This window comes from Platalea leucorodia (assembly GCF_965183815.1).
Source record: "Platalea leucorodia genome assembly, chromosome: 18".
NCBI classification, from domain to species: Eukaryota; Metazoa; Chordata; class Aves; order Pelecaniformes; family Threskiornithidae; genus Platalea; species Platalea leucorodia.
The window spans coordinates 1,008,854-1,036,474 of record NC_138840.1 but is presented as its reverse complement, the minus strand read 5'-3'; positions in this window follow the sequence as shown (position 1 = coordinate 1,036,474).

The following is a 27,621-nucleotide window of genomic DNA, read 5'->3' as shown; positions in this document are numbered from 1 at the left end:
CCAGGAAGAGCCAGAAGTGCAAGAGCTGCAGCTCCCGTGTGTCTGTGAATGTCAGGAGGAGGAAGTGGGTGATGGAGCTGTTGTTGGACATCTGCTGTCTCTGGGCATGGGGATCTGTTCGAGGAGGTAAAGGAAGGGAGAAGTTAGGGCAGACTGCTTTGCGAAAAATCTATCCAATTTCTTACAGAATGCTTCCAAACTGCCTTTCACTTTTCAGCAAGAGCTTTGGTGAGCTCTGGTTGGTGCTGGCTGAGGTGCCCCAGGCAGCAGGAGGCTCTGCTGTCAGCTCTGTAGGAGTCAGTCCTGCCCTACAGCAATAGGTAAATAGGAACTCGGGGTGATCTCAGATTAAATCCACTCATGATATCAAAGAGCTTTTCAGCACTCAGATTAAATCCACTCATGATATCAAAGAGCTTTTCAGCATTGTCACACCCAATTCACCTGACTGCAGAGCAGAGCTGTGGGGAGTTTGGGTTGTGCCTTCTGCTCTAGTTGGCCCAGCACAGCTGAGGAGTGGTTTGAATGCAGCAATGCCTGGCATTTCTGCTGCACTGCAAGGGAAACCTTGTGGGTGCAGAGACTGGGCACAGGGACTGTCCCTTAGTGCAGAGTGAGGACAGCCGCTCTGTCCATCAGCCCTGCTCTCAGCTGCCCTGTGCTGGCAGCTCTTCCACCTGGAGGACTATTGCACTCGGGTGTTCCTCCCAAAGAAAGAGGCCACTGCTGGGAGCAGGGAATCCAGTTTCCAGTGCAGATCTCCAAACCCTCAACCCATCTCATCGCACCTGAGGAGGATCTCAGCTCTGCCCTCCCAACCAGGGACACAGAGGGCTCATCACAGCTGCCCACATGCAGCCACCCAGCAGCATCTCAATGGCCTTAGCACCGAGGTGTCTTCTCCAGGGGCTCCTGCAAAACACAGAGATGCCCTGGGAGAGCTGTGCCCTACGGGAGGGCAGCCTGCAGCCCAGCAGGACCTCCCAAGGACAGAGTCAACTGTACCCAGAGCCCCACAGGTGAACAGGGTGTGAGCTGGATGCTTTCCTCCATGGCCATATGTGCATGACAGCACACGCAGCGTTGGTGTCTGAGCTGCACTTGAATCCCACTCCCCCACACAGTGAGTGTAAGAGTAAGAACAAGGGCGAATGTCCTGGTTTCAGGTGGGATAGAGTTAATTTCTTCTAGTAGCTGGTATAGTGCTGTGTTTTGATTTAGGATGAGAATAATGGTGATAACACACTGATGTTTTGGTTCTTGCTGAGCAGAGTTTACACCAGTCATGGACTTTCAGCTTCCCATGCTCTGCCAGGTGCACAAGAAGCTGGGAGGGGCACAGCTGACCCAGACTGCCAAAGGGCTATTCTACACCATATGACATCATGCTCAGTATAAATCTGGGGAAGAAGAAGGAAGGGGGGACGTTCGCGTGATGGCATTTGTCTTCCAGGTAACCGTTACGTGTGATAGAGCCCTGCTATCCTGAGGATGGCTGAACACCTGCCTGCCCATGGAAAAATATTGTCATGGTTTTAACCCAGCCAGCAATAAATACACACAGCCACTCGTTCTCTCCCCTCCACCCCGGTGGATGGGGGAGAGAATCAGAAGGGCGAAAGTCAGAAAACTCGTGGGTTGAGATAAGAACAGTTTAATAATTGAAGTAAAATAAAACAGAATAGTAGTAATAGTAGTAGTAGTAGTAGTAGTAGTAATAATAATAATAACAACAACAATAATAATAATAACAACACAATAATAATATACAAAGCAAGTGATACACTGTATAGCTCACACCCACTGACTGATGCCATCCCATCCCTGAGCAGCGATCACTGCCCACAGCCAACTCACCCAGTTTATATACTGGGCATGAGGTCTTCTGTGGCTAATTGGAGAAATTTCAGGAGTGTAGCCAGAGAGAAGATTGGAACAATAAATCAGTTTTTCTTCTTTTTTCCAGTTTTCTTTATTTTTCTGCTTACAGAACAAGTGAGATCAGCCTTCTCCAATTCAGATTGATCCAGAGCATCTCTGATGAAGTCTGCAGATGTAGGAAGGGTAAGATCTTTTCTGTCAGACACTGTACAGCCCATCTTTGTCCTGTGTCCCATCATCATCTTGGTCCCCCTGTGACCCCCTCACTGGTCATTTCTCCCAGTGGCCACCTGGGACTTGCATCAGGATTTCCCAACTCTAAGCTCTTTCCACTAAAGACTGTAGCTCAGAGCTTCAGCTCATTTGCACACATTCTCGCCTGCTTTCTTTGGAGAACCAACTCGCACACAGTCACAGAAGAATGTTTCTTACCTCCTAATAAAAAACAAAACAAAACAAAACAAAAGAAAGAGAAAAGAAAAGAAAAGAAAAGAGAAAAAGAAAGAAAAGAAAAGAAAAGAAAAGAAAAGAAAAGAAAAGAAAAGAAAAGAAAAGAAAAGAAAAGAAAAGGAAAGGAAAGGAAGGAAAGGAAAGGAAAGGAAGGAAAGGAAAGGAAGGAAAGGAAAGGAAAGGAAAGGAAAGGAAAGGAAAGGAAAGGAAAGGAAAGGAAAGGAAAGGAAAGGAAAGGAAAGGAAAGGAAAGGAAAGGAAGGAAAGGAAAGGAAAGGAAAGGAAAGGAAAGGAAAGGAAAGGAAAGGAAAGGAAAGGAAAGGAAAAGCTCAGTAAAAAATAATAGATGCAGTCCAAGTTTCCTCCACTGAAGTCCACTTCCCACTGTCGTAACCTTAGTGGAACACTTTCAGTGAGATACATGGGAAAACAGGTAGAAACACAAGTGAGGAGATGGCTCAAGAGGCCATCAGGCAGCCTGCTGAAAGACAAGACAAGCTTCAAACTGCCTGAAGCTCAGGGCAGCACCTGGGGAGCTGAGAGGCGTGGGAATGGGTAGAGACCAATGGGAGGAGGAAAGCTGAATGGACACTGTGAAATGCGTACGCCCAGGCAGCCTGCTGAAAAGATGCCTTTAGAAGTGGTCAGTTCAAGCAGGATGTGTGGAAAGATGTGAAAGAGTGCTGAGAGGCAATACACAGTGCACTGGGCAGAGCAGGGTCAGGGGTGCAACAGGGGAGATGAGTATTTCTTCTCCTGAGTGTAGTACGTGGGCTGGAAATGTCCATGTTGGCATCACGGGAAAGCATTGTCTATGGATGAAAACTGTTCAGGGCATTTCAGCTGATGGAAACTATGCTCGTATTTTCTTCAAATGTTGATGATCTTACCTCATGTTTCCAGGCAGGCCTCAGTGCCCAGGCACAGCCCTGTCACTGCAGTGCTTGTATAGCTGGGCCCAGAGGGTGCTCTGCAATAGAAATATCGGCACCAAAGGAGCTCCACCCCGAGACTTGCACAAGCCCCTGGACCTCAAGGACAGATGTGCCTCGGGGAGGTCTTCCTCTCAACAAAATGCGCTTCCTCAAGTTGTAGGCAGAGGTCCATGAATGTTGGAGAGACATGGCGATTTCTGGAAGGGGAAATGGAAAGCCCTGCTGAGAAACCTGGCTGCTGTGTGGTGCAGGTCCAGAGAATCAGCCGCCAGGGAAAATGTCCGAACCGTGTACCTTACCCCCAGAGCATGGGGTAGCTTTCACCCAGACCCCGCCTTTTGGCTCTTTCCAGCAAGCTCTTGATTCAGAACATTGGCTTTCCTCACTGCTCTCCAATACTGTTTAATTTTCTTCATTCACAGCACCAGCCAGCCTGCCAGATGCCTCATTTAGGTGGCCTTACTCATCCTGTGTCGCGTGGATCCATGACATCCATAACAGCATGTGTATGCCTCAGTCTCCTTATGTTAATTGAAGGGTTTGAACTCCTTATTTAATAATCTTCATGAGTAAAATTCACCTCTTCTCCACAGATGTCTGTAGAACAGCTGTTTATGTTGGATGATGCCTTTCTAGACTCTCTGTCCCTTAAGAGAAGCACACAGTATCTGAACACTTTCAAAAAATCCTGCTTGGTAGCAACATTAACCTGAACTAAACCTTTGATAGTAGGACAAAATTCAGCTGTGTGTGTGGACTGCAAAAGCAGTGAGGAACCCGCTCCTTTCTTCCTTTCTCCCCATCACTTGCGCAGGTCTTGGGAGGAGAAGAAATGAATAAAGGTGACATTCCTGGGTGCCAATAAGTGAATTCTGCTCCCATGAGTGCCTGATGTCAAGACCCTCAGCTTCAGCTGAATCTCTTCTCTTTGGGAACACTGCAAGGCAGTGGCTCAGATGTTATGGTATGTGTGCAGATGCCCGACACTCTGACAGATAACACCGTGAGCAATTGCAGGACACGACAGGTAATGTAAGGGGTGACCTGTTTCATGGTTTTGCTGCCCAAGGTAGAAAGTAGCACAGCAACCATCTCAGAAACACCAAAAGAACACAGTAAAAGAAGACAAGCATGGCCAATGTGGAAAGGATTAACAAGTGTGGTGGATTGAACCCAGCCATAAACTAATCAGCCACCCAGTCACTTGCTCACTCCCCCAACAGCAGCCTGGGGAAGAGAACTGGAAAGGTAAAAGTGAGAAAAGCTCATGGGTTGGAATTAAGAATGGTTCATAAGTGAAGCAAAGCTGCATTCACCAGCAAAGCGAAAAAGGAATTCATGCCACTGGCAGGAAAATGTTCAGCCATTTCCAGGAAAGCTTCCAGGCCTTCATCACACATAACGGTGACTTGGGAAGGCAAATATCATAACCACAAATGTCCCCCATTCCTGTTCCTTTCCCTGGACTTTTATTGCTGGGCATGATATCCTATGAGATGGAATATCCCTTTGGTCACTTGAGGTCAGCTGTTCTTGCTGCGTCCCCTCCCAACTTCTTGCCCAACCCCAGCCCACTCATTGGAAGGGAAGTGTGAGAAACAGCATGAGAAGGCCTTCCTGTTGTTTAAGCACTGTTCAGCAATAGCTAAAAGAGTTTTGGTCAGAAATCGGAAACATGGATCCTATGGATTGCTATGAAGACAATGAACTCCACCCCAGCCAGCCAGGGCAGACTGGCCTTTTTGGAAGGTGTGAGAATGAGAACAGTGAAGAATTTGAGAGGGGGAAGAAGGGAAGCAGTAAATTAAAGATGAGGCCAGGGATGGCCTCGGGACTGTTTGGGGTGCCTGTGCTGCTGCCTTGTACCTGATGTGAATTATTTCCACAGTCAGAGGGAACCTGAGGGCTTTCCCTCATGTTGAGGACATGGAGAGGTGAGGAATGAGAGTGTCATTCAGGCTGGAAGGGACCTTGCTAGATATCTGTAGAAAACATCCTGCTCAAAGCAGGGTCACACTAAGTTGCTCACGGTTTTACCCAGATGGGTCTGAGAAACTTCCAGGGATGGAGGCAGCGCACACGCTCTGGGAAATGGCTTCCCATGTCTGACTGTCCTCACCTTGCAAAAGTTTCTCACTATATTGAGCCTGACCCGCTCGTGTTCCAGCTCATTGCCTCCTGTGCTCCTGCCTTGCACCATGGTGTCTTCTTGGGAACCTCACCATAGGCAATGCAAGTGTCTTCCATCCTCCCTGCAAAGCCCTCCATTCTCCAGGGTGAACAAGCCCAGCTCCCTCAGCCTCTCCTAACAGGACCTGTGCTCCAACCTTGACCCACCTTTGTGGCCCTCTACTGAACTTTTGCGGATCCTCCAGCGCAAGTATTCTGGATGTGGTGCCACAAGTGCTGATCAGAGGGAGAGAATCACTTGCCCTGGCTGTGCTCCTGCTCACACAGCCTAGGCTGCTGTTGGCCATCTTTACTGATGGCTCATCTTTTGTCTAATGGAACCCAAAGTCCAGCAGACCCTTTCCTGCAGAGCTGCTACCCACCTAGGCACTCCCTGTTCTAGGACATTTCAGAGCCTACATCTGAGGCAAAGAGGACACACAGAATCTCACATTTATCTACACCTGCTCTTACCAAATTCAGCAGTGGCCACACAGGATCTTTGTTTCTTCTTTAACTGTTCCTGAAACACTCCTTATGGTGCCCTTCAATTGCCTTTCAAATTCAGACTGAGTTTCAGTCTGGACCCTTGCGGAGCTTGGAGGATGCTGTCCTTGAAGAGCAGCTGTCCTGAGCTCTGCCTCCATGTCACAGCTCTGTCTGCTCAGGAACAGCTCCAGCTCCTCCTGCCTGTGCCCCTGGCTGAGGGCATTGCTGCACATTTGGGCTGAAGCAACAAAGCTGTGCAACCAGGCAAGCTCTGACTCGCCATAAGGAACCCTGGTACAAAGTATCCAAGACCCCGTGTGTGCAAAGGCTTTTCTTCAGAACAGAGCCATGGCATGGACAAAAGAGAGCTGCATATCTTTCTAGCTCCAGGTCTAAAGACCCAGCATGAAATGCCTATTTCATTGAACTGAGGATAAGTCCCCAGCTTGAAGAAATTAGATCTTTCCTTGTCACCTTCCTGGGTGTCCTGCCTAATGATGAGACAGAAAAAAGGGGATTCTCATGCCCAAGTCTTTTTCTGATAGGAGAAATGACACTGCGGGAAATAAGTGTCTCTCCCCCCAGCTGAGGGAGGGAACATCAGTGATGCCTTCAGCCTGTTTCGCAGCAGGTTCCCCTGGAGCCCCAGGGACACCTGGAGGGAGCCCAGAGGGGCAGAGAAAGTGGTGCCTTGGGCTGGGCCTCTGCTGCTGAGCTGCGCTGGGCTCCTGGGATGGAGGGAGCTGATGACAAGTGGGCAGCCCTGCAGAGAGACAGCTCTGCCCAGGAGCAGCTCCTCTGCAAAGCGCAGCAGGGCTGAGGACACTGCCTGCAAGTGCTGAGAGGAGAGGAGTGAGGCAGAGAGACTGTAAGGCAGTGTGGAGTGGGAGGAAGCTGAGAGCTCACTGCATGGGTGAGATCTTCACAGCCCTTTACACGGTAAGTCTCTGGGTGCAGGGCAATGTAACTGGTGTTCCTGGAGGGATCTCCAAAAACTGATACATCCCACAGCCTATGGGATTTTCATGAGGACTTTCACAGTTTCTCTAAGGTAGAGGAGGAGGACGTGCTGCAGAAGAGGACCTTCCTGTGCGCCGTAGGAAGGATAGGGCATGACAGCTCCCTTCTGGGGTTTTGAAGATCGGTGTGCACCTGTGGGTTCCCAGGGCTGTCTTTCAGAGCAGGGTCACTGCACTGCAGCGGTCTGTGCACCAGGGCAGGGACTCTGCCGTCTGACTGGGTCAGCACTCAGCCTGCCCGGGGAGTTTTCCACAGCACTGTGGAGAAAAGCTGTGTGGAAGGAGGGACCCCAGGCAGGGCAGGATCATTCTGCTGTCCAGAGAGTGCAGCGTGGGACAGGGCTGCTCAGACTTCTACATCACCCAGCGGACATTTGCAGAGGGTCATTTTAAAGATGGATGTCAAGATAGGGGATTACCTGAAAGGAAAGAAGTCTCTGATTTGAGTGGTGTTCTCTTGGTTGGCTGGCTGGCCGGCCAATGGGAGATGGAAATTTATTTCTCTGCTCTGGAGTAGGCAATGAGACCCCAATTCTCATTAGAAGTTCTCCGAGCTGCTCCTTAGCCCCTGCACACACAGAGATGCCCCTGGGCAGTGCCCTGCTGCCAGGAGTTGTCTGCAGGACAGGGCTGAGCACACACAGGTGGGATGGGCTCTGTGAGCATGGAGAGGGAGGAGATGTGGGCACAGATGAACAGGTTGTGGCCAAGAAGAGCTCCAGGCAGCAGAGCCACGGGCCATGCTGCCAGAAATCCTGTGGGAGGAGGGATTTAGGCATCTCCCTGCTATCCCTGCAGTGCAAGCTGTATACCTGGAGCAGGCCCTTGGTCTCCTCACTCACACAGCAGAGCCTCTGCCCTTATAGACATGGGGACTTGGCGATGAGTTGCTTTCCCAGCAGCCTGATCACCAAGGAGGAGAAAAACTCAAGTATCCGACTTTGTCTCCCTCTCCTGGCAGGGCTCCTTTTGCATGTTCTCCTCTTCTCCCTGATGCCCTTCTTCCTACTGGTACACTCACTGGTGTGTGGGGGGGTGAGGATTCAAGTGCAGCTCAGACACCAACGCTGCGTGTGCTGTCATGCACATATGGCCATGGAGGAAAAGCATCCAGCTCGCACCCTGTTCACCTGTGGGGCTCTGGGTACAGTTGACTCTGTCCTTGGGAGGTCCTGCTGGGCTGCAGGCTGCCCTCCCATAGGGCACAGCTCTCCCAGGGCATCTCTGTGCTTTGCAGGAGCCCCCTGGAGAAGACACCTCGGTGCTAAGGCCATTGAGATGCTGCTGGGTGGCTGCATGTGGGCAGCTGTGATGAGCCCTCTGTGTCCCTGGTTGGGAGGGCAGAGCTGAGATCCTGCTCAGGTGCGATGAGATGGGTTGAGGGTTTGGAGATCTGCACTGGGAAACTGGATTCCCCTGCTCCCAGCAGTGGCCTCTTTCTTTTGGGAGGAACACCCGAGTGCAATAGTCCTCCAGGTGGAAGAGCTGCCAGCACAGGGCAGCTGAGAGCAGGGCTGATGGACAGAGCGGCTGTCCTCACTCTGCACTAAGGGACAGTCCCTGTGCCCAGTCTCTGCACCCACAAGGTTTCCCTTGCAGTGCAGCAGAAATGCCAGGCATTGCTGCATTCAAACCACTCCTCAGCTGTGCTGGGCCAACTAGAGCAGAAGGCACAACCCAAACTCCCCACAGCTCTGCTCTGCAGTCAGGTGAATTGGGTGTGACAATGCTGAAAAGCTCTTTGATATCATGAGTGGATTTAATCTGAGATCACCCTGAGTTCCTATTTACCTATTGCTGTAGGGCAGGACTGACTCCTACAGAGCTGACAGCAGAGCCTCCTGCTGCCTGGGGCACCCTCAGCCAGCACCAACCAGAGCTCACCAAAGCTCTTGCTGAAAAGTGAAAGGCAGTTTGGAAGCATTCTGTAAGAAATTGGATAGATTTTTCGCAAAGCAGTCTGCCCTAACTTCTCCCTTCCTTTACCTCCTCGAACAGATCCCCATGCCCAGAGACAGCAGATGTCCAACAACAGCTCCATCACCCACTTCCTCCTCCTGACATTCACAGACACACGGGAGCTGCAGCTCTTGCACTTCTGGCTCTTCCTGGGCATCTACCTGGCTGCCCTTCTGGGCAACAGCCTCATCATCACCGCTGTAGCCTGTGACCACCGCCTCCACACCCCCATGTACTTCTTCCTCTTCAACCTCTCTGTTCTCGACCTGGGCTGCATCTCCACCACTGTCCCCAAATCCATGGCCAATTCCCTTTGGAACACCAGGGACATCTCCTATACGGAATGTACTGCACAGCTCTTTCTTTTTGCATTTTTGATGTCAGCAGAATTGTATCTTCTCACCATCATGGCCTATGACAGCTACGTGGCCATCTGCAAACCCCTGCACTACGGGACCCTCCTGGGCAGCAGAGCTTGTGTCCACATGGCAGCAGCTGCCTGGGGCACTGGGTTTCTCCATGCTGTGTTGCAGACAGCCAATACAATTTCACTACCGCTCTGCTAAGGCCATGTTGTGGACCAGTTCTTCCGTGAAATTCCTCAGATCCTCAAGCTCTCCTGCTCAGCCTCACACCTCAGGAAGGTTGGGTTTCTTGTGGTTGGTGTCTTTGTAGACTTTGGGTGTTTTGTTTTCATTGTGCTGTCCTATGTGCAGATCTTCAGGGCTGTGATGAAGACCCCTTCTGAGCAGGGGAAGCACAAAGCCTTTTCCACGTGCCTCCCTCACGGGGCCGTGGTCCGTCTGTTTATCAGCACTGGAATGTTTGCTTACCTGAAGCCCCCATCCATCTCCTCCCCATCCCTGGACCTGGTGGTGGCAGTGCTCTACTCGGTTGTGCCCCCTGCAATGAACCCCCTCATCTACAGCATGAGGAACCAGAAAATCAAGGATGCCTTATGGAAACTGATCCAATGGGTGCTGTTTCACTGACAATAACCTGCCTCGCCTCCTCTACACGTTTCCCAGATTTTATCTTACAACACAGGTCTGCTTTTTTCTCTCATGATAATTCTACTCAGAGAAAATTTTCTAGTTTTATACTCCTACATTTGATCCTGTTGTATCTGACCCTTGTACAACAGGGTATCAGATGTGGCCTGTCAGATAGCAGATCTTCAGTGAAAGGGGATCTCCTGGGTGCAGTGCCTGAAGGCTGGGCTCTTCCTCCAGCGTTGCTTCCAAGACAATGTCCAAGGAATCGGTCTTTTAAAATTTCTCTTTCCTTTCTTTCTCTTTCTCAATTTCCTTGTGTTCCAAGTGGTTTTGGGCTTAAGCTCAGGGTAACCTTGGGTTCCATTGGATCAGAAGTTCTGGTTTTCAAGGCTCTCTTCTTGGTGTCCAGTGGCAGGGGAGATGGTCCATCAGCTCCCCATTTTTTCCTCAGGTTGCTTCTTGTATGACAGGACTGATGGCATATACCAGAGCCCCTGGATATGAATTTGGAGGGGTCAGGAGAGGATGAGGACTCCTCATGTGCCCTGGGGTTGGAATGAATGCAGACTCAGAAGGTAAAACACCCTCAAAGATGAAGTCCGCCAAAAGTAAAGCTCTAAATTGACTTATCTATAAACAAGGACTCTGCAGTGCCATGGGAGTCAGTTGGAACCCAGCAGGCACAGGGAAGGGAGAGTGGAGAGCTACAGGAGCTGCCAGACTCTGGTGCCGTCCTGGGCAGTGGGGCTGGTGGCAGCAGAGGAGGGGGCAAATTCAGTCAGGTTTGGAGTTCACCTACAAGATGAATTGAAGAGAGCCAGAGAGTGCCTAGCCTCTGTTTCCCCATGCCCTTGGAACCAGCACCAGCCGTGGTGCTGATGGGGAGCCTGAGCCCCGCTGTCTGCCCCCCCAGCACCTGCTGTGGCCTTCAGAGGGGCTGGGGCTGTGGGGTGAGTGCCCAGAGCTCTGCAGCAGCCTGCGCTGGGCAGTGCCATGGAGCCAGCCCAGGCTGGGCTGCTCTGCTGGGCTGGGCTGGGCTGGGCTGGAGAGAGGGCAGGGGAGGTGGGGAGAGGTGGGGAGGGTCTGGGCTGGGCTGGAAAGAGCACAGGAGAGAAAAAGGCCAGTGTAGAGCTAAGGTGTGTGAGTGTGCAGGGTAGGGGCAGCCAGCACTCCCCGTGCAGAGCCAGGTGTCATGGTGAAGGAAGCAAGGCATCAAAGGTGCAAAAGAGAGGGGCTTGGTCTGTGCCATGTTTCCAGGACACCCTGGGGAAGCTGCCCCAGGAAATTGTCCCAGACCAGTCCCACCCACCGGCCATTTCCATCTCCGGCCATACACCCCAGCCCTGAGGAAGGACCTTTGCTGCATGGTCACCCCCATCCTCCTGTGGGGCTTAGTGATACCCAACTCCACTGCCATTATTAATCAAAATGAAAGTCGTTTCCTCCTGACACTCATTACACACCAAGTCCCACAGCTCTTGCCACAGCTGGTCTCTCATCCAAGCCTCTTCTCAGACAGCTCCAGCTCAATCAGGTGCTTGTCTCAACCAATTTTGAAAATCTCCATTGACTGAGATCTCCCCAGCTGGCCTGGGTCCTTGCTCTGGTGTTTGGCTCTGAGGGATTTCTGATAAACCCAGCTCTCTCAGCCTCTTCTTGTCCATAATGTGCTCCAGGCCCCCACCATCCTTCCGGCCTCGGCAGGACTTGCTTCAGTCTTTCAGGATCTTCCTTGTGCTGCTGAGCCCCAGGCTGGACACAGCAGTCCTGCTGTGCTGGTCCTGCAGTTGGTTAGCCTTGGCCAACAGCCAGACACCCACCCAGCTGCTCACTCACAGCCCCAGCTCAAAAGGACAAAAGGGAGAAGACAAGGTGGACTAGCTCATGCGTCAAGATAAAGACAGGGAGATCACTTACTCATTACTGTCATGGGCAAAGAATAGATGACTTGGGGAAGATCAATTGAATTTATTGCCAATTAAAAGAGATTCAGATAGAGAGAAAGCATAGCAAAAATATTCAAGACCATTTCCCCACCCCACTCCTTCTTCCCAGGCTCAAATTACTCCATTGCTCCCAATTCTTCTACCCACCCCAACCCCAAGAGGAGCTGGGGGGATGGTGAATGGGGCTTACGGTCAGCACAGAACATCTCTGCCACTCCTTCCTCCTCACACTTCTCCCCTGCTCCAGCGTGGGCCCTCTCCACAGGATCCCACTGTGTTTGCCGTCAAGGCTATGTGCTGTTCCTTTCTCTCCATCTTACTTTTCTCCTTCACACTCACAGAATGACAGAGATGTTGAGATTGGAAGGGACCTCTGGAGTTCATCAAGTGCAACTCCCCAGCTGAGACACGGCCAGCTAGAGCAGGTTGCTCAGGACCTTGTCTAGGTGGGTCTGGAATACCTCCATGGATGGAGGCTCCTCAGCCTCTCTGGGCAACCTGTTCCAATGTTTGACCACCCTCACCGTGAAAAAGTGTTTTCTTGGGTTCAGATGGAATGTCATGTGTTTTTATCTGTGTCCACAACCTCTTGTCTTGTCAGTGGGAACTCCTGAGAAGACTTTGTCTCCCTTGTCTTCATTCCTTCCCATCAGGTATTTATGCACAGTCATAATATCCCCCAAGCAATTTTTTCTCCTGGAAAATTAGTGAAAAAAATATGCTTTTTCTAATTTTTCTCCAGAGCGCTCCATACAGGAAAGACAGGGACCTGTTGGAGCGGGTCCAGGGAGGGCCACAAAAATGTTCAGAGGGATGGAACACCTCTGCTATGAGGAAAGGCTGAGAGAGTTGGGGTTGTTCAGCCTGAAGAAGCAAAGGCTCTGCGACTGCTGCCTTTCGGCAATTAAAGGGGGCTTAGAAGCAAGATGGGGACAGACGTTTTAGTAGGGCCTGTAGTGATAGGACAAGGGGTAATGGTTTCAAACTAAAAGAGGGGAGATTCAGACTAGATATAAGAACTTTTTTATGATAAGGGCAGTGAAACACTGGCACAGGTTGCCCAGAGAGGTGGTAGATGCCCCATCGCTGGAACCATTCAAGGTCAGGTTGGACAGGGAATTAGCTTTGAAAAGCAGCTGGATGTGTTGCTTGGGGATTCACAGCTTTGGCAAATCCCCAAGGATTGTGTTAGAAGCAAAAGGCAGGCAGCACAAAAAGACATTTGTAAAGCCTAGGTACACAGTGAGGTGGGGAATCTGGGGGGTGGCCAAAGTCTGCAGGAGAACTGCTGCAGGCATGGGACAGCATGGGAGAGCCCATGGTGGAGATGACTGAGGGGCTGGGACTTCCCCAACACAACCAAGGTCTCTCTCCTCTCAGCTATCAATATTGTCACTGCCACCAAGAGCCACGAGGGGACACCATTCCCTTACAGCCCCACGGCCTTCTTCCGTCCTCATCCCCCCCTAGAGTCCAGGCAGTCCTAGGGTTGTCCTGCACTCGTCATCGCACACCCCCACATCACACTGCTCCATGAAGAGCCCTGAGCAATGCAGGAGGAAAAGGATCTCCCTTCCCAGGTGCCAGGGATCAGAGCGTGCCCATCCTTCTTGATGAAACCCATCAAGGGCTGACGTGGCAGCAGAGCCACCTGCACATTGCCTTTGTCACCTGGAACCAGTGCTGACCTCTTGCCAGTTTAAGGCAGCCCCCAGGGACGGGTACCTCCACCCCTGCTTCCCTTCATGGCTTCAGCTGTGATGGCCCTCAGGGCGCCCACTGACACCCTCAGAGTCCTGGAGATTTTAATCACATTTTAAAGGCTTCTTCAACGGCCTGTTCCATCTCCTTTCGGTAGCTGCAGTTCAGGAACTTGGCAGCAGAGGACTCACGGAAATGCAGATACCCTAACATGCCATGGCGCTCTGCAGTTTTCTTTAATGCCTCCCTTCTTGCGTGGTTCATTACAGAGAGTTCAGGAGTATAGTCTAAATGAGAAGAGGTCAAAAAGAAATAACATTTTTAAAAGATTTATGTTGTGGTTTGTTTTTTTTTTATTATTATTTTCCTGCTTACAGAATAAACGATATAGACAATCTCCAAGTCATATTGATCCTGAGGGTCTCAGGATGAAGTATGAACATGCGGGAAAAGCAAGACCCTTTCTGTCAGACACTCTTCATCCCACCCACCCCACCCCAACCTGCCATTTCTCTCACCGGTCACCTGAAACTCACACCACTCACATTAAAATGGAAGCTTTTCCCACTCAGGCTGGAGCTGAATGTCTCAGCCTCCCTTTCCTTCTGCTTTCCTTGGAGAAGTGGCTGCACAGACACACAGCATTTCTCTTAGTTAACAAGAACAACAACAACAAAAATGAAAAAGAAAAGAATAGTTCAGTGAAGAATAAAACATATTCCTCAGGTGTGTATGAAGTCCAAGTTGCCTCCACTAAATCCCACTTGTACTTTTGAGGAGAAAATCTGCAGTGAGATTAGTACGAAAGGGCAGAGAGAAAGGCAATGAAGGAGTTGGCTACAGAGACAGTCAGGAGACAGGAGCAGCAAGCTTTCAACTGCCTGAAGCTCCAAGCAGCACCTGGGTACTTGGGAGGGGTCTGAGGGAATGGAGAGTAATGGGAGGAGGAAAACCAGAGGGACACTCAAAAAGGCATCTGTGCAGACAGTCTGCTGGAGAAGATGACTTGAGAAATGGTCAGTTGAATCAGGACATGTGGGAATACCTAGAAGATTAGTGAGATTCAGTACACTCCATACTGGAGAGAGCAGTGGCCAAGCAAGTGCCGGGAAGATCAAGGTTTCTTCTCCCAAGAGCAGTACACATCCTGGAGAGTTTCATGATGGCAGCACAGGAAAACATTCTCTCTCTATGAAAAGTATTCAAACATTTCAGCTGATGAAAATGTTCCCGTACTACATAATTGTTGAGAAAATGTCCTCATCTCTGCAGGCCAAGCTCAGTTCCTGACCAGAAGCCTCCAGTGCCACTTCAGGAGGTCCTGGTGTGCCTGATACACTCACCTGGGACTGGGAGTGACCACAAAGGACCGTGGAAGACCTGGACCCTCCAATGGAAACTGCAGATGGAGGGTGACACCAGGCATCTGTGCTCCTGTAACTCAACCCACCCTGGCTTCCAAAATTGTTCTTAAAAAAAAAAAAAAAAAAAAAGGCACTCCTATTTCTAAATTGCTCCATCTGAAGTGAGTCTCTGCACCCTCCTCCTCTCTGATTCCATTACCTATGGAGCTTCCTCTTCCAAGAAGTTCCCTCCTCACCCAGGCTGGTCTTGTCAGCTATGTACTCACTGCTGCTCTTTGTGGGTGATTCTCTCATTAGAGACCAGCTGTACTGAGTTGTGCTGCCCTTCACTGCTGCCCACGGGATCCCCACTAAAAGCCCCCTGAACAGGCCAAAGTCTTCCCCTCTCAGGTCTGACACCTGCACTCTGCTCCTCTCCCTCCTCAGGCTGCTCAGGAGCTGCACCCCGCTATTTCATGGTCACTACAGTCAAGGATGACCCTGGTTTTCAGGTCCCTGACCACTCTTCATGGTTTGCAAGGACCTGATCCACGTGAGCATCATCTATGTTGGTCCAGCTGCTGGCTTTGCAAAGAAATTGCTCCAACACCCTCCAGAAACCTATTGGTCTGTTTTCACAGTGCTGTGTTCCCCCTCCAATGAATGTCAGGGTCATTAAAGTCCCCAGAAAGAGCCCCAGGCCACTGATCTGGAGGCATCCTTGAGTTGCTTAAGTAAGAGCTTGTCCACCTCCTCCCCTTGATCACCAGTTCTTTATCTCCCATCACGATGTCACCCTAACTGGCCTCTCCTCCGATCCTCACCCACAAGGGCTCACCCAACCTGTTGACTTTCCCAGCAAGGAGCTCCATACATCCAAGCAACTCCTTTGCACAGAAAGTATTCCTCTTCTGATGCTCCCAGCCTGTGCCTCGTGAAGAACCTTTATCCATCCATTGCAGCACGCCAGCTGTGGGAGGTGTCCCACTGTGCCTCAGAAGTCACAGCTTGTGACAGACCTCGGGGCTCCAGCACCTCCTGGCTGTTCCCAGTCAGAGGAGAGTGTTGCACATCTGGGCTGCAGCCCCTGAGCCGTGGCTCCAGGCCAACCTCAGCCTTGTCATGGTGAACAGGGACACCAAGCACCCAAGAGCCCATGTACGCAAAAGCTTTGCTGCATGGCAGAGACGCGCTGGAGTGGACGGCAGATGGCATTGTAAGAAAGACATGAGGGGCCCCAAAAGAGAGCAATGCCTGCTGTCCCCAAGGTCCGAGAGAAACAGGGCTTGGCTGGGCAGCCCTGGCAGGAGAGGCCATTGCTCTCTGTGGTGTCTCTGCAGCCCTGGAGGGCCTTTGGTGGAGAGAGGCACTGATCTCCTGGAAGGACAAGGTGCTGCTGAAAGCGTCCTTGGGTGTGGACATCCTGTGATCTCACCACACTCGAAATTCACTGGGCTCTTTGAAGACTGTATCGTCAAGAGGGTGAGTAAAGGATGGGGCAGAGGAGAACTAGAAGAAGCTGAGAACATAGGCCCACAAGTGGAGAGCCCAGTGCAATGTGCTGCTTATTCGTGCAGTGCCTTGCATCTGCTGGATAGAGATGGGACAGGGCTGGCCTCACTGCAGGGGTGGCAATCAGTCACTTGCACACAAGCACCGAAGGAATCTGAGATGGTGCCTGGGGTGTCTGTCACGCACCCACTCTGAGGGGCCATGGCTTTCCTGCAGGTCCTGTGCTGTCCCTGCCAGCCACACGCAGTTTTGGTGGAGAGCCTTGGCGTCTCACGTAGCCCTACAGGCCTGTGTTTGGCCATTCAACGAGCAGCTGCCCTGAATTAGGTTAGGCTCCGTGGGGACGTGTGACACAACTCTTGTTACAGGCAACGGACAGCTAGTCAATACAGCTAAAGGAGGGGAGAAAGAGAAAGACTTCCTTCTCCCTCTGGCACAGAACTCCATTTGGTCAGCTGGACACCTCTCTAGGCAGCCCTGAACAGCGTGAGTAGGGACAGGGGGTGATGTCCTAAATGTGGGCATCTGCCGTCATTTCAGCTGGCATCCTCACCAGGCTGCAGGATGGTGCCCCCAGATGTTTCCCAATCTGTCAGTACTGCTCCATTATCATGGACAACATCTGGCACCTCAGATGTCACCAGGTGTTTGTGTGTGAACTCCTGGTCTCCATCTCCATCAGTGACCCTGGGACCACAGAAAAGGAGTGCAGGTGCCTATTTTTAGCAGACACCATGACTGAAGCAAGAGGAGTCTCACCTCCTGGGGGTTTGTGGCAGGCACGGGAGGGAGCTGAGGTCCCTTCCAGCCCCAGGGCTACAAATCCAGGAGGAGATGCCTCCGTTGACTCAGCTGATTGCCTTCTCTCAGCATGGGTAAAGGAGATGCCTCCCTGCCAGTGCCCAGGTGTCCTGTCTGATGATGGGCCAAGGAAGGGGGATTCTCAGACCTAACTGTGACTCTGAGAGGAGAAAGGGCACTGCTGCAAAGAAACATCTCTGCGGAGGTGAGACAGGCAACATGGGTGATTCCTTCAGTCTCTTTCCAAGGAGGTTCCTGGAGAGCCCCCGGGACACCTGGAGGGAGCGCCGAGTGGGGTGGGGGGCAGAGCAAGTGACGTCTTGGGCAGGTCCTCTCCTCCTGGGCTGAGACGGGCTCCTGGGATGGAAGGAGCTCATGGGAAGCAGGCAGCAGTGCAGAGAGACAGCTCGGCCAAGGAGCAACTCCTCTGCCAAGCGCTGCAGGGCTCTGGGCAAAGGAGTAGGACAGAGAGAGATTAAAGGCAGGCTGGAGTGGGAGGAGAGAGGAGAGCTGCAAGGGAAGAAATCTTTCCAGCCCTTGTCACGGTAAGTCTCTTGGTGCAGGGCAATGCAGCTCCCATTCCCTGGAAGGGTCTCCTGAAGCGTTCATAGCCTACAGGGTCTGTCAGGAGGCCTCCCAGCGCAGGGCCTCATGTTAGACAAGGGTGAAGGGGTGAAGGCAGGGTGTGCATCCAGAGCTGCCCAGGGCATTTCAGAGGGGACTTTTCCAGAGGAAGAGCAAGGCAGGGGATCCCTTAAAGGTAAAGAGCTTTCCTGAGTCTATGCTTTCAGTTTCCTGCTGTTTCTGGAAAAAGGGGAAAGGCGCTGCTACCTTTGGAGAGGGAGGCTGAGAGTCCTGAGCTGCTACACTGAGAGATCAGTAGGTCTGGTGGGAGCCAAGTCAACTGCTTCCATCCCCTCCTCTACCTCCAGAGAGCACCAGCATCACCTTTGTTGTCCTCATCAGGGTTTGTCTGACCTGCTCCTCACTGCCTGCAAGCGGGGAGTACCTCTAGAGAGTGTCTGGAACTGGGAGGTTTCTTCAGGTCAGAGCTGAGAGGGAGGGAGACTTTGGAAAGCTCCCTGTCATCCCCTCCAATGCAGACACCTTCCTCTGAGCAAGACCCCTGCTCTCGTCTCCCACCCAGCACAGCCTCTGCCCTCAAGGCTGTGTGGTCCAGGGCAGGAGGTGCCTCCTCTGCAGCCAGAGCTCTGGCACAGCAGAGGGGCATCTCCCCTGACACGGGGCCGCTTCCCTCTGCAGGGCAAAGGGGCTGAGAGCGACTGCCCTGGGCTTTTGCTAACCGGGAGGTGCTGTGCTCTGCTGGGTAAGGAGAAGGCTTTCCTGAGTGCCTGGCTGCCTCTCCTCTCCTTGCTTCCCTTAGGAGGAGAGTCACAGAGCTTTTCTTTGTTTCTCCACCTGCTTGTGCTGCTCTTCTTCCTGCTCTTGGGCTCCCTGGCAGTAACAGTGGTGGTGTGGGGCAAGGGGTGGGGGTGCTGAGTGCCTGCTCTGTCCCTGACCTGGAGGGCGCTGCCCTGGAGGTGTTTCCATGGGACCAAGGTGCCCAAGCCCTCTCTTAGTTTTCCAGGCTTGAGACACTGCAGTGAGTGGTTGGGCAATGAGACACTGCTTCCCTTAGCAGACATCACCTTCAGACACCTGATCATGCTGGACAGGGAGTCCTGTGGGGCTGTGAGCATCACTCCAGAAGGGCACAGCTCTCCTGTAGGACCTTGGTGATGTCTGAGAGCACCTGATCTGCCCATGCCAATCAGCATCCTTGTCCTGTCCCCTCATCATACTCTGCAGAGCTGTGCTGGAAAGGAGAGGTGTTTTGAAATCTGCACCTTGAACAGGACCCCTCTGCTCCAAGGACAGTCCAGTTTTTTTTTTTCGGAACCACTTCTGTGTGCAGTCCTCCTCCAGCTGGGAGCGGTGCAAGCACAGAGCAGGTGGGCACCAGGCTGATGGACAGAGCAGGCCTCCTGGATGGGAGCACTGATGCAGGTTTACACTTAGAGCAACGGGGCAACAGGGGTATTTTACCAAGAGTTTTTCCCAAGTGGATGGGGGTGTCTGATTTCTAAACCTCAGTGTAATGAGACGCATTTGCTGCACCTCATCTCCCACCTTCCTCTGTGGAAGAAAGCGTCCTTCGGAGCTTTCACCCTCCGCTCTAGTGCAGCACAGGGAACTCCTCCCCAGGAACCCTCCCTCCAAACACACTGCACTGTTGCTGCCTCCATGGGTCATTGCTGTAAAGCAGGGCTGACCCTCCAGGAGCCCCTGGGGAGAGGGCACGGCTCTGCACAGCACACTCAGCCAGCACAAACCAGAGCTGAAGCCTCGGAGCTGCATAACGGTCCCCCAGGAAAGCAAAGCTGCCTTAGGTATTTCACAATGAAGGAATCAAATTTTGCTCAGACAAGCTTCTCTGAATTTTTCTCGTTTGTCTCCTTTGGCAGCTTCCATGCCCAGAGACAGCAGATGTCCAATGGCAGCTCCATGAACGAGTTCCTTCTCCTGGCATTCACAGACAGGTGGGAGCTGCAGCTCTTGCACTTCTGGCTCTTCCTGGGCATCTACCTGGCTGCCCTCCTGCGCAATGGCCTCATCATCACTGCTGTAGCCTGCAACCACCAGCTCCACACCCCGATGTACTTCTTCCTCTTCAGCCTCTCTGTTCTTGACATGGGCTGCATCTCCACCACTCTCCCCAAAACCATGGCCAATTCCCTCTGGGACACCAGGGCCATCTCGTAAGCAGGATGTGCTGCCCAGCTCTTTCTCTTGCCCTTCTTGATGTCAGCAGAGTTTTATCTGATCACTGTCATGGCCTACGACCACTACGTTGCCATCTGCAAACCCCTGCACTACGGAACCCTCCTGGGCAGCAGAGCTTGTGTCCACATGGCAGCAGCTGCCTGGGGCACTGGGTTCCTCTATGCTCTCCTGCACACTGCCAATACATTTTCCATACCTCTCTGCCAAGGCAATGCTGTGGACCAGTTCTTCCGTGAAATTCCCTCTATCCTCAAGCTCTCCTGCTCAGATGCCTACCTCAGGGAAGTTGGGCTTCTTGTGGTTAGTCTCTTAGTAGTATTCAGCTGTTTTGTTTTCATTGTGCTGTCCTATGTGCAGATCTTCAGGGCCATGCTGAGGATCCCCTCTGAGCAGGGACACCACAAAGCCTTTTCCACGTGCCTCCCTCACCTGGCTGTGGTATCCCTGTTAGTCAGCACTGTAGTGTTTACCTGCCTGAAACCCACCTCTATCTCCTCACCGTCGCTGGGCCTGGTAACAGCAGTGCCATACTCAGTGGTGCCTCCAGCAGTGAACCCCATCATCTACAGCATGAGGAACCAGGCGCTGAAGGATGCAGTGTGGAAAATGATAACAGGATGTTTTTCTGGAGCAATAAATTGCCCATCATCTTCTGCATAGCAGTTATAACGTAACTCATTACAGGTCCAGCCTGCCTTCTGTATTTTGTGTTATTTGTGGTGGTTTTTAACTTGGGATAAAGTTGTCGTCCCCTTTCTAATTCATTTTCTGCTTTTCTTTTCTGACTGAGTGGTTGTTTGAATGAGGAGCCATGCTCTCTGTGTGTTTCAACAAAACAAAGGGTCCTTCGGTGACTATTTTTTTTTCCTGAGATCCTTCCTCCAAGGCCTTTTTGGAGCTGCAGGGACAGTTCCTTTATGCATGGGTGGAGGAGAAAAGAGTCCCAGCATGGCAGCACTGCCAGGGAGCTCCAGCGCTTGGTCTTCCAGGGCTGTTCTCTTTCCACTTCCACACTCTCTTTCTGATCCCTTGTGTTGGTGCCAGCCCTGAGAGCTCTGGCAGCTTGGTCACAGTTGTGCTGCATGGTAGTCTTTTGACTGCAGGCAGGGACAGGCAATGGGCACTTCCATGACAGAGCTGGCCTCCATAACAGCATTTCCATAAAGAAAGGTGATTTCCTCTGACAGTGTGTCCTGGTTTCAGCTGGGATAGAGTTAATTTTCTTCTTAGTAGTTGGTATAGTGCTGTGTTTTGGATTTAATATGAGAATAATGTTGATAACACACTGATGTTTTAGTTGTTGCTAAGTAGTGCTCACACCAGTCAAGGACTTTTCATCTTCCCATGCTCTGCCCGGTGCACAAGAAGCTGGGAGGGGGCACAGCCAGGACAGCTGACCCAGACTGGCCAAAGGGCTATTCCATACCATATGACATCATGCTCAGTATATAAACTGAGGAGAGCTGGCCGGGGCGTAAAGCGATCGCTGCTTGGGAACGGGCTGGGCATCGTCGGTGGGTGGTGAGCAATTGTGTCGTGTATCACTTGCCTTGTATATTATTATTGTATTATATTATTATTATTATTATTACTACTATTCTATTCCATTTTACTTCAAGTATTAAGCTGTTCTTATCTCAGCCCATGAGTTTTTCTGACTTTCACCCTACCAATTTTCTCCCCTACCCCACCGGGGGGGGGAGTGAGCGAGCGGCTGGGTGGTGCTTAGTTGCTGGCTGGGGTTAAACCACGACAGTCCTTTTTGGCGCCCAACGTGGGGCACAAAGGGTTTGAAATAATAACAGATTAATCAGAGTGTATTAAGGAATTTATAATATTGATTCATCTGCTCTTGGTATTAGTCTACCTGATCTGCACCATGCTCTTGTTTTTGCAGTACGTGTTAAAGTTTGGTGCTGGGTGTTGCAGTTTGCTGTGCTCTGCAGCGATTAGTGGTGTTTTGCCTGGGAGATTTGTTATTAAAACACTGACCTTGAGCGCTATCTGGTATTTGGGTTCTGTACTGAAGCCATTACTGTACTGCAGGTACCACCTCATGGAGGCAATTATCAATTATACCTCTTCCTCTGAGAGGTTTTTTATGGAGGAAATACAGAATGGCACCTTCGCTGCCTTCTTCGATGATGTTTCCTCCTTCATTACAACAACTTTTTTGTATCTTGAACATCCTTGGGTAGTTAAGATATATCTATTGATAGTTCTTGGGAATATTGTTTTGGTTTTGTCTAAGGTTAATAAGCATTTTAAGAATATCATCCAGAGATCTGCCCCAAGGCTGGATAGTTATGAGTGGCAGGGGGTGTGGGAGAGTATGGGCAAATGCCTAGGACGGTGGGCCCCTCCAGTGTTTTGGAATTTCACCCCTGAACAAGTGCAGAATCCTGAAAAATTAGTAGAACATTTGGAGAAAGTATGCTGTCATCCTGACAATTCTACGGAGACACAAATCACTGCAATGTGCTGGGGCCTGGCCCATGCCTACCGAGCCATATTAAACACTATTCAGAACCCTCAAGGGGAAGAGAAGGTCTCTGGATGTGACAACAAAATGACTGGCGCTGCAGCTATGCCAGCCCCAGCGACGAGCACTGCCGATACGCCAGCCCCTGTGATGAGTGCTGCCGATACGCCAGCCCCTGTAACAGGCGCTGTGGCTACACCAGAGAACCAACCCGTGCCAGTATCAGTTGCCCCTATACAGAAGAAAAAATACACAAGGAAATCAACTCATTTAGTAAGGGCTGATGATGAACCAGGGCCATCACAAGAACAGGAGGAGGAAGAGGCAGAACCCACAAATGAGATGGTAACAACCCGATCCCTGTCCCTGAGTGAGCTGCGAGATAGGCAAAAAGATTTTAGTCGTCATCCAGGCGAGCACATCATCACTTGGCTGCTCCGATGCTGGGATAACGGGGCTAGTAGCCTGGAATTAGAGGGTAGGGAAGCCAAGCAGCTGGGATCCATTTCTAGGGAAGGGGGCATTGACAAAGCTATTGGAAAAGGGGCAAAAGTCCTCAGCCTCTGGAGGCGACTTCTGGCAGCTGTGAAGGAAAGGTATCCCTTCAAGGAAGATTTTTTATGTCAGCCAGGCAAGTGGACCACCATGGAGAGAGGTATCCAGTACCTGAGGGAATTAGCCGTGCTAGAGGTGATGCATAATGACTTAAACAGTGAGCAGTTATCCAAAGATCCAGATGAAGTCCAGTGCACACGACCCATGTGGCGGAAGTTTGTACAGGGCGCACCATCATGGTATGCAAACTCTTTGGCAGTAATGACTTGGAAAGATGAAGAGGCACCAACAGTGGAAGAATTGGCTGGCCAACTCCAACAATACGAAGAAAGTCTCTCTTCCTCCCTACGGGCCTGCGTCTCGGCTGTGGAGAAACTGCCTGATGTGATAGCTGAGAAATTATCCCGGGAGTTCCAGCAATTCAAAGAGGACGTGTCTTACTCCTCACCTGTACGGACCAGTATCTCAGCCATCAGGAGTAAGCGTCCCTCTCTTCAAGAGAGAAGATATAGTGAATACACACCACGGGCCACCCTGTGGTTTTATCTGCATGACCATGGAGAGGACATGAGGAAGTGGGATGGAAAACCTACCTCGACCCTAGAGGCACGAGTACGTGAGTTGCAAGGAAAAACAATTACAAAAGGTGGTTCTTCCAGGAAAATTGCTGCTCCAGTTTCCAGTGAGCAGTTCCCCAGACAGGGTAGAAGGGCTGATTTTGCTTCCGATCTCAATAAAGGGGTTTTTGATTCGCATTTACAAGAAGTAACGAATGCTATGACCAGGATTAGAGGGGCCCTGCCTCCAGCCAGGTGGAGGAAAGGGACAACTGGGTGTACTGGACTGTGTGGATTCGATGGCCTGGCATATCAGACCCACAGGAGTATAAGGCTTTAGTAGACACCGGCGCACAGTGTACCCTAACGCCATCAAGCTATGAAGGGGCAGAACCCATCTGTATTTCTGGAGCGACAGGGGGATCCCAACAGCTGACTGTATTGGAGGCTGAAGTAAGTTTAACCGGGAAGGAGTGGCAGAAGCACCCCATTGTGACTGGCCCAGAGGCTCCATGCATCCTTGGCATAGACTACCTCAGGAGAGGGTATTTTAAGGACCCAAAAGGGTACCGGTGGGCTTTTAGTATAGCTGCCTTGGAGACAGAGGAAATTAAACAGCTGTCTACCCTGCCTGGTCTCTCGAAGGACCCTTCTGTTGTGGGGTTGCTGAGAGTCAAAGAACAACAAGTGCCAAACGCTACCACAACAGTGCACTGGCGGCAATATCATACCAACAGAGACTCCCTGATTCCCATCCATAAGCTGATTCGTCAACTGGAGAGCCAAGGAGTGATCAGCAAGACTCGCTCACCTTTTAGAAGTCCCATATGGCCAGTGCGAAAGTGTAATGGAGAGTGGAGACTAACAGTAGACTATTGGGGCCTGAATGAAGTCACGCTGCCACTGAGCGCTGCCATGCCGGACATGCTACAACTTCAATATGAACTGGAGTCAAAGGCAGCCAAGTGGTATGCCACCATTGACAACACTAATGCGTTTCTCTCAATCCCTTTGGAGGCAGAGTGCAGGCCACAGTTTGCTTTCACTTGGAGGGGGGTCCAGTACACCTGGAATCGACTGCCCCAAGGGTGGAAGCACAGCCCCACCATTTGCCATGGACTGATCCAGACTACATTGGAACAGGGTGGGGCTCCGGAACATCTGCAATACCTTGATGACATCATCGTGTGGGGCAATACAGCAGAAGAAGTTTTTGAGAAAGGGAAGCAAATAGTCCAAATCCTTTTGGAGGCTGGCTTTGCCATAAAACAAAGTAAGGACAAGGGACCTGCACAGGAGATCCAGTGTATTTTTTGCCATTTTCACCATGTATCACTTAGCTTTTGGTTTTAAATACGTTTTGGCCTCATGGTTTTTGAAAATGTTATCAAAACCCACTGAGAAACTGTGATTGTTAAAAGTTGGGACTGTTTCTTACTTTTGCCTTGGGGGTTCAAACAAATACCAAAACCAACGTATCCCTTATGTTTGGAGGACAGTTCTGTGCAGCTGAATGAGTCCTTTTCGTGTCCTTAAATACCTGGGTATTTGTTCCTACAACTGTGAAACTGAAGTGCTATTGTTTGGGCCCCTCTGGGTACATAAATGTTTTGAATACCTTGCCGTGAATTTCAATAGCGTTGCTAGCAAAGTGGTATTCTAGAGCTCTGCATTTGATCTTTCTGCTTTACCTGATGAAGCAGTTTACTTTAACAGTTTGTCTGCAAATGAAAATACCTGAAACCCAGTGTACAGGCTTTGGCACAGGCTTAGAGCCTGGTGCATTTGTGGGTAAAATGCCTGTCATTTTTCCTACCTTCTGGCTGCAGTACATGTTTGGAGCTCGGTGACTTCAGGGTCGCCTGCTGCTTTACTTTCCCAAAGGTGAAGCCTTTCTTCAGGCTACCACCACTTTGAATGTACCTTTGGAAAAGGGGCAGCATTTTTCTTCAGGTTTGAAAACACTGCCCTGCTGCTGGTAAAATATAAATAAGTAACCCAAGGAAATACTTATTTTGCCAGGCAACTATGCTGTGTTTGTAAAAGCATAACCATGTGCATTTATACATGATGAGACATTAGCTGATTAATTGACAAACTACACTGAAAAGAAGTTTCCTGTAGTGATGCTTCCTTCTCAAATAAACTCCAGGGTTTTTTTGAAGTCCTTTTTAGCTGAAACTTGACAGCTTCCTTACCCCTTCAACGTTTAAGCAGTTGTGAGCATTGGACAAGGGTCCCTCTCTGAGATATTCTGGAGCAAGAAGTTGATCTCAGGCGGGTTTGGCTGTTTTAGTTTCTTCTCGTTAACCACCTAGGCACTCTGAAGGTGTCATAGGCTTGGACTTTGTTTTGAACAAATACAAGTGACACTAGGTTGGAAATGCCTCTTTCAGTGACACTCGGAGGTTATCGTGACGCCTTTCAGAGTACAGTAGAGGTTAAGTATTGCTGTGTTTGGATTGTAGGACTTGAATCTGTGTTTAATTTTGTGGGAACAGATTGATGACTCTTCTGCATCTCTTTCTCTGGCCCAGCTTATTAAGGTGTATATATCTTCTGGTCAAATACTTAAAAACAAAAAGTCTTTGCTTCGTAGTATTGAACCTTATACTGTGATCTATATCTGGAGAACTGTTGTAATGTGAGCACAACTTTAATTTACTTTTTCATAATGATGTAAAGTATTTATTTTAACTTTAAACTGTGTGTATAATTTGATACTGTCCTGTAAAGAGGAGTTGCCAGTTTAGGAAGATAGAAGGGGAGTGCCTTCTCAGCCTCAACGTAATGTTGCAGTCTAACTCATCTTCAAGACACAAAGCAGCAGCATTTCAGCAGCTGTTTACTGTTTTTTGAACGTTTTGTTAATTTAGCGTTGGAAAGAAACTAACACAGTTTTTACCTCAGAATTTAATTGGCTGTAAGTTATGGACATTTCAGGGGGGGTTGCAGCAGCCAAAATGGAAGCGTTTCTGGAGCATGGAGAATTGCATGGCTGTTTTTGAATTTCTAGTCCTTATAGTTCTAGATCCATTCTGTGAATGCTGCACAATTTCATAAATTGTAGTATATATACAGTGGACAACACAATCGAACTTGTTTGAAGGCAGATTGTGCAAATTGTGTAAATGTGCCTAATTGTTGATAGGAATATGCCAACGTGTATGTGTGGCATGGTAGCAGATGTGACCTTCTGAAACTGTTGTAATGCCATGTTTTGCTATGGAACTGCGCGCATTTTGTGCTCAACCATGCGTAACTTTGTCTGGGAAAGCACTTTGTGAAAGGCGCAGTGCTAGGCAATGAACTTACGAGTCTTTAAAGTTAGAAAGGTTAGAGAAGGCAGGGCCTAATGCAGAGGAGCTGGTGCTTTCTTCTGAGAGTAAAGCTTGGAGTTCTTTGCCAAGAAAGGGAAATCTCTTCCCACTGGTAACTTCTTCCCTCTCTCACTGCAGAAATTAAATTGTGAAGCCAATGCCTCCGAAGAAGATAAAATCAAAGCCATGATGATACAGTCTTACCATGAATATGACCCAATCAAGTAAGTGCTGATAATGTCTAATCTGTTCTTTGCAGACTATGGAAAAATTGTAGAGATGTTTGTTTTAACAAGAGAGACACAGGCATACCTTTTTGGTTTTTTCCCCAAAAAAACTTTAGTTACATGAAGGAACCCTTGGGTCCACCTCCACCATCACAGACTTGCTTTCGTTGCGGAAAACTTGGCCACTATATAAAGAACTGCCCAACAAATGGGCTAAGACTGCGGGGGACTTCTGGTGTTACTTACTTTTTAATTTTTTTCCCTTGGCAGTTACATAACAGAGAGATGAATAGTCATATTAGGAATTGTTTCTCTTGCGGTGAAATACAGAGGTTATATGGCAATGTTGCAAAGCCCTTCAAAACTCAAGGGAAACCTGGAAGTATAAATGAAAATGTTCTTTTTTCTAGGTCATGGACGTTAAATATGTCCATAGCTCTCCCTCTCTGAACTTTCATGCCTATCTTTATGTATTGCAGTGTTACTGGAAATGTTTC